The sequence below is a fragment of the Alosa alosa genome, chromosome 22, assembly GCF_017589495.1.
Source record: "Alosa alosa isolate M-15738 ecotype Scorff River chromosome 22, AALO_Geno_1.1, whole genome shotgun sequence".
Lineage (NCBI taxonomy): Eukaryota > Metazoa > Chordata > Actinopteri > Clupeiformes > Clupeidae > Alosa > Alosa alosa.
This window is the reverse complement of record NC_063210.1, coordinates 2,601,883-2,616,848: the sequence shown is the minus strand read 5'-3', so window position 1 is coordinate 2,616,848 and position 14,966 is coordinate 2,601,883. Positions and strand designations below refer to the sequence as shown.

At 48.5% G+C, this 14,966-nt stretch overlaps 2 protein-coding genes across 2 annotated transcripts in view; one reads left to right on the top strand and one right to left on the bottom strand.

Annotated features, from left to right (window-relative positions):
- Positions 1-14,966, bottom strand: part of dock1 (dedicator of cytokinesis 1) — a 218,377-nt gene that overhangs the window by 81,411 nt on the left and 122,000 nt on the right.
- Positions 9,567-14,966, top strand: part of LOC125287186 (inhibitory synaptic factor 2A) — a 36,040-nt gene continuing 30,640 nt past the window's right edge. The window contains exon 1 of the mRNA XM_048232747.1: positions 9,567-9,647. The gene's annotated coding sequence lies outside the window, so the exon portion shown is untranslated. The remainder of the gene's footprint in view (positions 9,648-14,966) is intronic.

Genomic DNA, 14,966 nt, shown 5'->3' with positions numbered 1-14,966 from the left:
GCAACACCTCCGTCGGTAGATGGGGAATGCGCCATTGTTAGGAAAGTAGCAAAGCGTGAAAGTTAAATCATGTTTTTGTAGCCCCATCAAATCATTTAAAATGTAGAGGCTGTGAAGTAGAACCAAAAATGTTGCATTGATTTCACTGATACAATATGGCTTAGGCTTGAAGAATTCTTAAGTCTCCAAGCAATACTGCCGCTTCAGCCTAGCTCCCCACGGGGAGAAAACAAATCTATAGAGTAAATTGAATACACGTGGTGGACTTGGCTTCTGTCTCCATTCCTTTCCATTACTGAAGGCAAGACAAACATTGGACACCACTACTCAGGAAAATTAGAATCTCCTCATATACAGTACAAACGGACAGGGAGTAGTATGCAGACGATCAACACGGAAGCCTAAGGTAGCCCACACCCCCCACGGCGGTTCTGTCAAACTGTCGTCTTTGGTCCCTTTCCAAACAGATGGCGATCCAGTCTGGAGCACACCGACTGCACGACTCTGTTCCGAATTCCCCTGACAGCCCATCATCCTGATCTGCTCTATCTTTCGCACACAAAATCTCGAGTGAGAGCAAAACGATGCCAGGGTGTCCTCTTAGGCCTGATCTCTACACTTCATCTCTTCATGAGGTACTCAGGGCCCGTTGCCATGGTAACTGTTTTCTTAAGAGGTGAATCTAATGAAATCCAAGTAGAGGGGAGGGGGTTTGTGGGGGGGGGGGATCAAACTTATTCCTGAGGGTTTTTTGCAGCAGCAATCTTTATAACTCCAGTGAGACTATCAATCTTCACTTAAAGCTAACATGCTTGATTGAAATGCAACCAGCAGTAAAGCATTACGGTGAATAGGAACCAGTTTCATTAACTCACATTCATTCTAGTCCTCTACAGTGGCACTGGTAAAAGAGAGCGACCTTGGCTAGGGCCAGCTCAAAGACCTCCAGATCCACCTGCCTGAGCCATTAACTCCCAATACATATCCATCATAGCATCTTTAACCAACACAAAGATGGAAGTATAGTAGGAAGAATAGTAGCAGGAAAAGTATCTTCCATGTGACCCTGCATTATAAAAAAATTATAATCTCTTTAAGAGAGAGAGATATGAGCTCCTATCATCCATTTGATCAGGGTAGCGGGGGACATAATATGTATATTATAGTCACTCTTTTCTGCTACTGATACAGAGCTAGGTGAAATTGAGCAGTGTGCAAGGAAACGCTGAGTGCCTGAATGAGGGGAAAAAAGATGCCAGCCATGTTTTTGTGTTTTGATGTTCTTGCTCCAGGCCCATTTAGTTTACGCTTTTTACAAAATGTGTTCATTTACTGCTGAACAAGGCAAACTGAATAATGGCTCTCGCAGTCTCAAAAGGATTTGCATTAGACAATCATTATGACCGCCACGCAGCGAAGCGGCGGTCATATAGGTTCAGTCAGATTTTTCTTTTTCGCATGTCCAAATTTCCGTCAAGGATTCCCGGGACACTGAAAGACCGGGGTAGACGAAACATGGTGGGCATGTAACCCCATATGGATAGCATGGAACCATCGTTTTTCGTTTTTTGATCTGTAGCCCCCCCGCTGTACTGGACCCCCCGAAAGGAGGGTAGGGCAGACACAGTTTTCTGTGAATATCTTGAGAACCGTAGGGCCTAAGATGACCAATTTTTTCCGTATGTTTGCCTCCAGGGGCCATGTTAACCCATTCCATGTGCACCCATGTGCATAAACAGATACACACGCACACACATACATATGACACATACTCACACAGTAGACATATGTACGCATGCATGCACATGCACAAACACACACACGCAGGCAAACACACAAGCATGCACACACACACACACACACACATAAACATAAACATGTACACGCACACATGCAAACAATTCAAGAATTTCTCAGAATTATGAACAGGCAAGATGGGGTGGGGTTGTATAAAATGAATTTTACATGTGAAATCTATGAACTAATCATGTTTTGGTACTTGTTGTCTAGCAGATACCAGTGAGAATTGAGTGTGGATAATGCATAAGACCGTTAGAATCATAAAGGCCTTTCAGCGTGATTTATTTTTGTGGAAAAAATGTGCTGGACTGGGCGGCGGTCATATGTTGTACCGCTCTGCAGTACATCTAGTTTTTGACAGTACATGAAGGAGAATAATTCTGAAAAGGGATGCTCAATGCAGCTTTTTTTCTGCTTGTAGAAGGGCCTCATATTCTCAACTGACAAAAACAAACAATATATAGTGGAGTTTTGAGCAGAGCAGAGCAGACTGAAAAACATGCAGAGAGCCAGATGCCAGATAATGCTTACCAGCTCCGGCTGACTGTACTGTACAGCCATATCGGCGTCTAGACAAGCACTTGGAAAGGGAAAGTAATGCTGAATGTCTGCTTCACCCACACCATCAAGTAAAAGGTCCAAGACTTTGAGTTTCATGGTGCAAAAAGGCCTGTGCATTTTAGGAGTCATGCACTCACCACACAATGCTGATAATGATATTGCCCTTTAAAAAGAGGGCTAGAGCAAAGGACGGGAGGCAAATTGCAGTGGAGTAAAAAGAACGTACCTCGGAAGGCTCCTACCTTCCTAGTTAGAATGACTGATTCATCCTGGCCCCATTTACCATTTATTAATTAAAAGCAATCATGAAAAATATATTTAACGAATGATGCACCTTTAATCGACCTCTAAAAGAATCCACGCTGATATGAGTGGAAAGAGCAGGCGCTGGCGGCGGTGGTGGGGAAAGGCAAGGACATTGGTCTTGAGAGAGGGGAGTCCTGGTAGACCCACCTCCCCACAGGCAACACCATCCGTCTCACTTTCCGCTATGACACCATGCGGGAGAGAGGCGAGCACAGTCACATAAAACAAGGCCTGGCTTTATGCCTTTAATTGGGCCAAGAGGGACAATCCCCCGAGCCTCCAGAGAAAGTGGCTGGAGGAGATCTGTGAAAGAGTGAAAAAGTGAAAGGAAGAAAGAAAACAAAAAAAAGAAGCAGCTAAAACAGCTCCCTGAAAGCACATCTGACCACTCAAGGCACCCAGTGACAGAGCTCATTGTGTGGATGTAGTCTGCCCCCTCGACTAGGCTCTGTGGGAGTAAAGACACGGGCTGAACAGGTGTGGAACAAGTTCAGCGTGTGCGCTCACTCAAACGTTACAGCTCCCAGATCCCCCCTGCATAGCATACTGGCAGGTGCGTGAATGGAGAATCATGGGATTTAGAGGCTCAAACCCAGCTGCTGCATCCCACCCACTACGGCAGCTCCCCAGCACTGCTGTGAGGAGATCAGAGGAGGACCAGGTGGGGCTGGGCTGGGCTGGGCTGGGCTGGGATGGGCTGGCTGGCAGGCAGTGCCGGGTGGGGAAGAGGTGGAACTCCAATTACTCTCTGATGGAGCAGAGAGGAGGCCTACAAGGTGATCTGAGATGCCAGCTCTTGCACTGGCAACTTGATGTGTGTGGCTTTGATCATGTGCCACCTCGCCTAACAAACACACATTTGCATGCCCAGACACAAATGCACTATTCAAAGCGGTGTCAAAGGTGTGACTTAGTGGGGAGATATTTGAGGCCTGTGTGTCTATGAACAGTTGGGTCAGAACGGACGTCCTGCTTCTGATGCTGAGTCAGGGGACAGTGCAACAGAAGAGGCAGGGGAGGGTCAGTGTGTAGGGGACACTATGGGACAGCACAGCAGGGAGCAGAACAAGCGAGAGGACAGTTGCTGGGGAGGACACAATCAGCTGAAGAGACATCCATACCCTCTAAAGTCTGTTCACCTTGTTTTTAATGGCCAACATTTCACACAGAGGCACACACACACACACAGAGCTACAGTATATGAATAATAAGAACCTTTGTTCAGTCTAAACACCACCAGAAGAGAACAGGACAACGGTAGACAAAGCAGAGTTAAAATAGCAAAAAAAAGCATGCCAGGGTTGAGAGAGAAGGACATGAAGGGTAAACTGGATGGAAGATTCTTCCACACTGTTCCGGCAAATAGCTTTTTAAAGGTGAGCTACCGGAAAAAGGCTTTTGGTCTGAAATAAAGAAGTAAAATGTCAGTGTGTAAGTGAAAGATTTCAGAATATATAAACTGAGGGTTGAGAAAAAGTTGGTTTTGGGGGCTGTGGGCTGGTGATTGTGCACATGCTGGTTTTAGAAAATGGCAGGTTTAGGAAGCTGAGGGAACTCAATGAGGGGCTTTGAGACACCTCGCTGATAAAGACAAACTCCCACTGACCAAAGGCACACAAGGAGACCGTCACATTTCAGAGCGCTGAGGAGGGCGCTTTAAAGACCTACTGCCTACTGAACAAGAGACAAAGAAATAAAATAATCACCAAAATCCAACAGGACTCACACACAAAAAAAATGCAACTTCACACACAGACTCCAAAATTTGAGCCCGAGATCAGTAATCAAAGTGAAGGGACCATCTGGGGCTAAAGGCTCATGCGCTCTGTCCATCACTTTCTGGCCGTCACTCAGCCTCCCTCACCACTAAGGACATGTGACCATGGGACATTTAAATCAACATGACCCGAGCTGTCCATTATTCACATGGGATATCTTGGCCACACTTTCCCCTGCTAAGTGATGCATGCTGAATATCAGTGTCTATGTGTGTGTATCAGCTGTAAATCTCCACATCATCCACGTTCTCTTTCACAGCCTGACAAAAAAAACACACCCCAACACATTTTCATGCAGACACAAACACCCCAACACACAGACACAGATTTGATCCCACATTCAGAGCACAGACAGAGGCAGGAAAAGCATCAGGCTCCTGACCGCTTCAGGCACGTGCCGCAGCAGGCCGCCGGATCCCTGCGGCCAGCTACTCCACTCTTACGCCACCTGCGTCCACCCCCACCCCATGCTACCTCAGGCCTGGCACCTGGCACAACCACCTCTCCTGCAGCAAGCCCTCCAAACCAGTCATTTCAGCCTCCAATTTTATTTCCCCCATAGCATTCGCCCAGAGCAAACTCATTATGTGCCGCAAACACAGTGTGAGGTGTGTGTGTGCATGTGTGTGTGATGCACGCGTGAATGTGTGTGTGGTGCGTGTGTGTGTGGTGTGTGTCAAACAGCAAAGGTAAATATAGCAGTATTGTAGGAGATGAGACCGAGGCACGGTGCTCCCTGCAGTCGCGTGCTCAAGGACGGGTCTTTCACACTCCACTTGCTCACAGCTTTTCAGCGGCGCGTAGCCACTGGATCAGCAGGGAACAGCTCTGAATGGCTCTGGAACCAACTGGTACAGCTAACCCCTGCACATGCTTATTTGCAGTACACACATTTACACGACAACATGCACGCAAACATACAGGCACACACAGCAGCTCTGTAAGTAACCACCATTGCTATCTGTGGCAGCCAGTCTAAGCACTGGCAACAAAACAACTGGTGCTGATGGAGTATTTGTCTTGTTTCCCCAGCCATCCATTTCTTCAAGCTGTTGACAAACACCCTGACTCATGACCATAACCCTTGGGCGCATGGCTGTCAATCCAGTCGGAAGGTGGTGTGGGTGGTCAATGGCGCTGCTCCCCAGCAGAGCCTGAGATCTTGAACTCTGAAACAGGAGAGAAGACAGGAGCTGCTCCAGAGAGGGAAGGAAGGCCAAGCACATAAGGAAAGAAGGAAGGCCTCCAGGGCTGTCATCAATACTATTGACAGACCACCCTCTGCTGAGCTGAGCAGCCCTTCTACCTCATGCAGTAAACATACGGCTTTCTTTAATAACACTGGTTAAACAATGCCCAGGTCAATAACATGTTGCTTTAATGCAACTTGACTGTCTCAGGTGTCGATATTGCAAGTGTGTCCAAGGCTTAAAGGGTTGTGCTGTTTAAACTTTCCTGCCAAGAGAAGCCAATCCACAACGGCTCCATGAGTTAAATGATAAAGTAGCCAGTGTCAGGAGGGATCACCTGAATTTCTTTTCCTTTTAACAAAATAACAAACTTGTATGAGCCACTGGGCCTGTCTGACATTGTTTGACACAAGTGGGTAATGTGCTCCTCCATTTGTTTTGGGCTGAGGGGAGTGGAAAAGGCAGTCCTCCAACTGGTCACCTTGCCAGATGGATATTACTGCCCTGAAGGCACAGAGGCAGAGTGGGGAGACTCAAACCACAGGACACCCTCCACCAACATACTGGGGGAAACAACCCAGATGAGTCATTAGTGGGCAGGACACACGGTAAAGATGAAAACACAATCCAAACAGCACAGCTTACGCCCTCTTATTGACACAACGATTCTTAGCTAGTGTTGCAACGGCACTTCATGCAGACAACGTACACACAAACTCATCACTGCGTACCCCCCCCCCCACCACCACCACACACACACAGAAAAACAAAGACGGATAAAAATAGTGGGCTCAAGTGAAGGACATGAGGCGGAGTGTCCGGCGGACAGCCCTGAGGGCAGCATTGGATCTGCGATAATGAAATCAATGGCTGCAGAGTCAGCAGCAGGCCTCTCTCAAGGCAGAGGTGGCGTGTTTGTTTTCAGGGGAGAGCTCCTGGACAGTGCTTGACTCCCTCCCACCCCCTTACAGATGGGCAGCCCAGCACTCTGTCCTGGAGGGGAAAGCCACTGGATCACAACCCATCACAAGGTCCCCAACTGGCATATACTGTACAAATAATTCACACATGCAATAACAGCCAGGGTGTGAGAGAAACACACACACACACACACACTTTTTCTTCCTCCTCATCTCATTCAATATTATTGCTGCTATTTGAAGTCATTTTATTTTTGCATTTCTCTTTTTTACACTTGCTATATTCCTCTGTTGTTCTAAGCCTTAGTTTTGTCAACACTGCATCCAAACAGGCCTGCTAATAAAGCAGCTTTGAATTAAATTGAGATACGGAGAGACAGAGTGCCAGAGAGAGAAGGGAAGAGAGAGAGGAGGACGGAGAAAGAGCAAGAGAGAGAGAACACACACACAGAGTGAATGACAGAGAGAGGGATGGAGGGACAGAGGGCAGGAGGTCAACACTATGGGCGCTGGAGGAGTGGTGACACAACTGGACGCCCTGAGGGGTTCAGCAGGCAGACATGTTGACTCTTTCTGTGAACCAGGCTATTAAAAAAAACCCTGTATGACAGCATGGCGGGACCAGGCCTCAACACCTCCGCTTGCACCAGCCATCTATGTGTGTATGCATGTGTGTGTGAGAGAGAGAGAGAGAGATTGGGAAGATTGGTGGCGGGGTTGGGTGGGGGGGGGGGTGCAGGGGGTAAAGGGCTGTTACTGGCGAAGATTGAGGTGAGACAGAGTATTGACAAGCAACTATGCCAGGACACCCTAATTCACACCAGCTCCAAATACAGGGGGAGAGAGAGAGAGAGAGGGAGAAAGAGAGAGAAAGAAAGAAAAAGAAAGAGAGAAAGGGAGAGGGAAGAGAAAGATTAACACGATGGCTGTGTGAACGCACCAGTGAGCAGCCGAGAGAAGGAGAGAGAGAGGGAGAGAGGGAGCGAGGGAGAGAGATGACACTAAAGGCTTCCCCAGCTCACTCCAGAGAGGCAGAGGCTTCTGTGGAAAAATGGCTTTGAGTGTGTGAGGATGCCATCAAGCACTGTAAATACATCTGCTAAACGCCTATACAGAGAGACGCTGGCCTCCACAAGGTACTTAAAGGAGTATCTGGTTGCAGGGTGAAAGTATCTGGATAACTGCATTTGAATTTGGAGTTCTCAATTATAACCAAGTACTTTGGGCGCACTGAAGGAGGGGGGATATTCGATTGGCTGTTGAGTAAAATATTTTGCTAGAATCAAGGACTGCACAATTAAGTGAATTTATGTGATGAATACTTGCAAATAGCCAGGGGACAGAACAGGCACTATTGCACCCAATACAGCCTGAAAGTATTCAACAGATGTGATTATTAACAAATCAAACACACAAACCAAATGAATGACTGTACTCTGATGCAACCTCCCACCAAATAAAAGGGTCCATGCAATCATTATGGAGCAAGATGCTGCAGAAGACCTTGGTCATCCCATCTGGCCCGCCAGACTCAAGGCCTCTCCTTGTGAACTTCATTATAAATGGGTGTAATGATAACAAAACACTCCCATTAAACATGTCTTTATGTGTAATCAAGCCAAACAGCAAGCTCCTGCTGGGTTGAGCTCAAGTCAATGTGCAGCACCATAACAAAATAGGGCAGAAAGAAAACATTTCCACTACCGACTAAACACTACATAAGAGCTTATCGCACGACTGCCATGCATGACTCATCACATACCTGCACACAGGCACACAGGCACACAGGCACACAGGCACACACCTCTTCATAACAACAAGGGCACAGAGATATCTGTTCCACAGAGACTCATCAGGCAACAGCAGAGAACACACTTCTGTCAGACATCTGGAGCTGGAGAATAATAGAGGAGACATACTCACTCAAAAAACCAAAGGGAAGAGCACACAGAAAATAGGGAGAGGGAGAGGGAGAGAGAGAGAGAGAGAGAGAGAGAGAGAGAAAGAAGACGGAGACCCGAGTGACTGATCAGAAAGCATCCCATTAACATCAAGGCTGCTCCTTTGTGTATTTTTTGTGTGGGCGGCTGGATGATGTGTGTATGTCTGTGTATGCATGTGTGTGTGTGTGTGTTTATGTGTGTGTGTGTGTGTGTGTGTGTGTGTGTGTGTGTGTGATAGCTGTGTGAGATAAGGAGATCTTCTAGTGTAGCAGCACACCAGCTGTAGTCAATATGAGCGCTGGACTTTCCCGACAAACATCCCCCTCCCTCTCACCCTCCCTCTCTGTCTCTCTCCCTCTCTCCCCCCCCTCCCCTCTCTCTCTCTCTCTCTCACACACACTCACATGAGCGCAGAGCGGAGTGCGAGAGCAGGACTGCAGTAGCGGCAGCAGCAGCGGCGGTGGCAGCAGCAGGATGGAGGATCTGAGCGCGCTCACCTTCCGTCCCTGAGCACCCGACACAGCTCCAGCGTTCCAGACGCCCGGCCGCCTGCCCGAGTGTGTGTGTGTGCGTGTGTGTGTGAGAGAGAGAGAGAGAGAGAGAGAGAGAGAGAGAGAGAGGGAGAGAGAGAGAGAGAAGGAGAGAGGGAGCGCGCGAGTGTGTGTGAGTGCGAGATCTTCACCAGCCAGAGTCGCACAGGAGTACGGGGAACAGGGAGAAAAGAAGAAAGGAGAGGAGAGGAGAGGAGAAGAGAGGAGAGAGAGTGGAGGGGGGGACTGGCAAACGGAGCTACTGAGGGGGCAGAGCAAAACAAGCGGAGGAGTGCAGTGTGGGGCTGCTGGAGAGGCGGACAGCAGAGGAATAGTGCTCTCGCTCTCTGGCGGACACTCTCTGGGCTGGCTTTAGCGGACACAGGAGCGGTGGGGAAGGCCACGCCACAGCTGATGAGCCACCCGCCCCGCCCGCAAGTCCAACCGCCCGTCCCATTCGGCAGCTTGATGTCCACCCTGCTCACCCGCTGACTCCCCAGCATGGCCAGGCCCTGGGCCTTGCACCTGACAGCGTGGGGTTTGGGACTCAGACATGCACTGGCGCACGCTGGAAGCTCAGCTCAACCCTGCTTTCTCATCACTGACAAGCGTACTGGAGGTGAGTGTGCTGCTGATGCTGACGCTCTCTCCACCGCCACTGCTGCTGTTGTTGCCCTCTTTGCACTCCCCCCCTCTCTCTCTCTCTCTCTTCTCTCTCTCTCTCTCTCTCTCTCCCTCTCCTCTCTCTCTCTCTCTCTCTCTCTCTCTCTCTCTCTCTCTCTCTCTCTCCCTTTTTAATCTCCTTCCTTCTCTTCTCTCTTTCACCTCTCACCCTCTGCCTTGTTTCATCTCTCTATCCTTCTGGATGAGCAGATCAGTGCACCTCTGGAAAAAAAAAATGTGTTTGGGGAAGTGGGGGTTAGGGGGTGGGGGTGGGGTATGGTTCTCCTCTCCTCTGGTGGAAAGGGTGAGGGCATTAAGCAGCTCTGTCCCTCAGCTGGAGGGGGGTGAGGAGACAGGAGTGGGGGGTTTCCCCTAGTCATGTTTAGGGATGTGCGTCGTGACGGTGCTGTGCCATGCTCTGACATTTGGAATGGAGTTTGAAGAGGACAGAGGGGGGGCAGGGGGGGAGGGAGGGAGGGGAGAGAGAGAGAGAGAAGAGAGAGAGAAGAAAGTTGACGGGAATAAATTTAAAGTGTCAGGGGACGAGTTCTGGGTGCCCTGCAGTGACTGCATGTCACTGTACGTCTGAGCTGTCACGGCGAGGTGTGTGTGTGTGTGTGTGTGTGTGTGTGTGTGTGTGTGTGTGTGTGTGTGTGTGTGTGTGTGTGTGTGTGTGTCGCGCTGTTTGGCCTTGGGCTGCTGTTTCTTCTCTCTTGTGTTCTCATTCTCTTTGGCTTGGCAATACAAACGCATTTGGTTTGGGTGGATGGGAGGAGGAGGAGGAGGAGGAGGAAGATGAAGAGGAGGATGAGGAGGAGGATGAGGAGGAGGATGAGGACTGCAATGGCGCCAGGTTGTCTGTGATGAGACGCTTTTCTTGAAGTTGGGAAACATTAGCATTGGTCCCTGCTGCTGATGGAGTGTGAGAGTTGACTGTGCAGCACTAAGATATGCACAGGATGGACGACAGGGAGGAAGACACAGAGGAAAGAGAGAGGGAAAGAGAGAGAGAAAGAGAGAGGGAAGGAGGGAGGGAAAGAGAGAGAGAAGGAGTGAGATGGACACAGAAAGGGTGGGTAAGAGGGGGAGACAAAGAAAGATGAATATGGAACGAGAGAGCGTCATGCGTCACACAGATGACTGCGTCTGAAAAGGGACCTTAACTGGAATGTAATGTAGATTAATGGATGCTATGATCCCACCATTGCCTACTGATGCTCTCTCAGGGGCAACTCTCTCTCCACCACACACACACACACACACACACAAACACACACAGATGCAAGCATATATCAATTTACGCTTGAGCAAGCTGCATACAGTATCAAACACACAAACACCAGCACATAAACACTCAGCTTATCTTCTGTTCACCCAAATGAGCAAAGCAGGAGCCAGACTGATGTGGTGTGTGTGTGTGTGTGTGTGTGTGTGTGTGTGTGTGTGGAAGAGATCTACCTCTACCACAGATCTTGATTGCCCTTGAACTAGCTGACAGAGAGGGTGTCTTTTTCCCCACGGTCCCGCTACCCTAACACCCCCATCTCATCTCATCACACAGACAGCATCATCCTTTCATCTGGCTCCTTCTCCTCAGAGAGGCTGAGAAATAGACCAAGAGTGGCTTTGGGAGAGCCAGAGGAAAGGACGGAGATGATGTGAATGGTCCTCACATAATGATGAACTTGTTTTTAAGGAATTAACGCAGGCACTCCAGATAAACTATAGCCATCTCACCATTAAAGCTTTAATTAAAGCTCACCATTAAAAAATATCTTGACCTGAATGTAGCCTCATAGTTACAAATGCATGCATGCACACACACACACACACACACACACACACACACACACACACACACACACACACACACACACACACGTATGCATGCACACACCCATGCAGAGAGAGAGAGAAAAAAAGAGAGAGAGAACAAGAAGACAGAAAGCAGGAGAATCCCAGAGGCCCTTGGGCTCTGAAATGATCACCAAAATAAGACTTGCAGATAAACAAGACAAGAACACAAAGGGAGACTGAGTTAAAAAGAGAGAGTGAGAGAGAGAGAGAGAGGAAAAGAGGACAGAGAGAGAGAGACAGGATGAGAGAACCAGAAGGAGAATGCAGCATACAGTACCATGTCCAGGAACTACCACCGATTCCACCACCGCTTTGGGTAACAATATTTAGCATAGAGGGAGGAAACAAAGTGCAACGTTTCCCAAATGAGAAACGAGGTAAGCCTTTTCTCTATAGACTAAATGCTGCAGGGCTCATTCATCTACACACACACACACACAATCTCTCCATTTCTCTCTCACTCCCACTCACACACACACTCACAAAATGCTTGCTTATAGCTGCCTGTGTGCTTCCTGTGCATAAACCAGATGTTGCCTTTCATGTGCTAATGGGATTAGTTATTAAGACTCCCCTTACCCCATGTGCCTCATGTCCAAAAAAGCGCGAGGGCCGAGGGCCGAGGGGAGAAGGGGAGTGATTGCATGCGCGTGCGCGTGTGTGCGTGTGTGTGTGGGGACGAGATACAGAAGCGAGGCTCAAACAGCACAAATTAGACACCTGATCCCACTTGGCAGTGAATGCCGCTAACTGCACTGGCCCGGGCTCCGGAGCGGTTTTAGCACAGCTGAAGCTAGCTAGCGCAGGGCCAAGGGCTAACGGAGGCCGCCGGCTGCATTAGCTTAGCGTCCTGCAGATGCAGGGCGACCGGGAGAGGGAATACGTAATCCTGAAACGGCAGCCAATTAACAGCACTGCGAGTGCAACGGGGGTGTGCCACACAGCATGGACACACAGACAGAAATACTTAGGCACACACACAAATATGCTCACACAGAACCAGAGAGAGCCCTCCCTTCTGAAAGAAGATTATTTGCATGGCATGAAAAGCTATGCAAGAGGTGCAGGTAGAGCAGACTGATGTGAAAGGCTGATGTGAAAGGCAGGCAAAAGGAGAGAGATCCAGTCCAGTCAGACTGGGCCAGAGAGAGCGGGATGGAACTAGACACCAATGGAGAGGACAGGAGCTTGATCTGAGGTGACCACAAGTGAAGCACGAGGGCCCATTTCCTAAGGACCTTGATGGGTCACATCCACGTGTGTGTGTGTGTGTGTGTGTGTGTGTGTGTGTGTGTGTGTGTATATATAAAACTCTCCCTCAGGACAGCCTCTGTGTCTGCCCAGCAGCCTGCTCATGACTTGCACAAGGATGACAACGTGATATATCAGGCCCATCTCTCTCTTTCTCTCTCTTTCTCTCTCTCTCTCATCCACCATCCCCCTCTCTGCGCTCAGTCTCTCTGTAGTTAAGAAAAAGGAGTCAGGCTGCACAAATCACAAAGCCAGCAGGGGATCCTCCTATTACCCAAGCTCTGAGGGAGAGAGAGAGAGAGAGAGAGAGAGAGAGAGAGAGAGAGAGAGAGAGATTGACAGACAAGTAGAGAGAGAAAAAGAGAGATAAGAAAGATGGAAGAGAAGAAGAAAGCAAACAGACAGCATCTACGGTACTGTACCCATTTGCAAGAGATCAGTATGACACTGGCTCTCAGTAAACTAGATCAGGAGTCTAAACCCTGACCAATCGATTCCTTTTATACTGTCGTCTGGGGATATATGCACATACACATACACCACTCTCTCTCGTGCACACCCGCACACACGTACAAGCACACGCGTACACGCACACACACACTTTTCCACTGCACCATCTGTTAGAATAAGACCAATTTAGGCTAACGTCACAGAGGTCACACAAACTACACAGTCAACATCCCATCTATTTTGGTGATTGGTTGAGCTGGCCCGAGCCACAGATCTGAGCAGGACATTCTCCATACCTCCCTGCACTGCCTGACATTGTTCTGTCATGCCACATCATCAGCCTTGTCATGGTGACCGTCATTTTTGAGGCCATATGCCAGGATTGAGCTGCACCCAGCGTCTGATTGGTTGGATGCAGAGGTCTGCTGAGGAAATGTCTCTAATGCTGCCTTGGCTGCTCACTGACTCTGGCGCACAATGGCCTTTGGTGCTGTGTGCACACATGGGGAGATGCTGGAGTGAAAATGTCAGCAATAAAGAAGTTGTTGCTCTATTTGTGGAATTTGCTCTTAGGAGACCACCCACAAAAACTGAAACAAGGCAAATTTGTGAAATCACCACAAAAACACAAACAAGCATTTTTTTTTTTGAAATCCATTCCTTAGATTCCTCCTGCCACCAATTCTATTTGAATATGTGGATGTGAAGCAAATCAGGCTTCGGAGAATGTTATGTCTAGCTAAAGAATCAAATGGAAGACAGGGAAAGGGCTACAGTAAGAGCTGATGGGAAAAGATGAATCAGAGAAATAAACTGGAGGATAAATTCTTAGCTGACATTTTCACTCTCTTTATTGAAACCTCTCCTACTCCACCAACTCAAAGAAACAACAACACTTATGAAAACTCAATGCAAAACAATGATAGTCACAGCAGGTGCGACAGATCCTTCACCACTACACTGTGTGTCAAAATGTACCCATCACAAGCAAGAACTCCAAGCGCAACACACTGATGTGAATACACTGGACACAGACAGAAAACACATCAACAGCTGAGTGCAATTTCTTTGAAATGAAAAGGCCATGGCGTGCCTGACCCAGCTCCGAGCGACAATTATTAGAAACACAATCCCTTAAAACCCCTTGCAGTGTCTACGTCTCCATCTTAGGGCATTAGCATCCGATTAACTGACAAAGGATTTGCAGCACTTACTCGCGCATTAATGCACCAGCATCCCAGGCCACCGCACCATCATCTCCATCACCCTGCGCTGCTTTACCAGGCGCTCTCGTAAAACCCCACAGCACACACACACACACACACACACACACACACACACACACACACGCACACATAAAAACAGGTATATATACAGTCTCACAGTAGAAAAATAAGGTTAGTCTACTGAATTTACACATTTATTTTCTTGGCTAAAGAGGTTGCAGTCATGCTGAAAAGCTGTTCTAATATCCTTTGTGTGTAATTATGGTTAGAAATGGAACATACCAGACTAAATAAATAAATTAAGAGCCAGCGCAGAAGTAAAGCCGGATTACAGACAGTCCCCTGCAGCATCCACAGACTCTCCGTATGAGAGTGAGAGAGCTTTGAGCGAGTGAGACTTTCATTTATTTAAGGCGCTAGCCGAGGATGCCCCCTGCTCCAAAGCAGCAGCAGCAGCCGTCCACAATCGGGCCCTGGGATTTCCTGCTGTG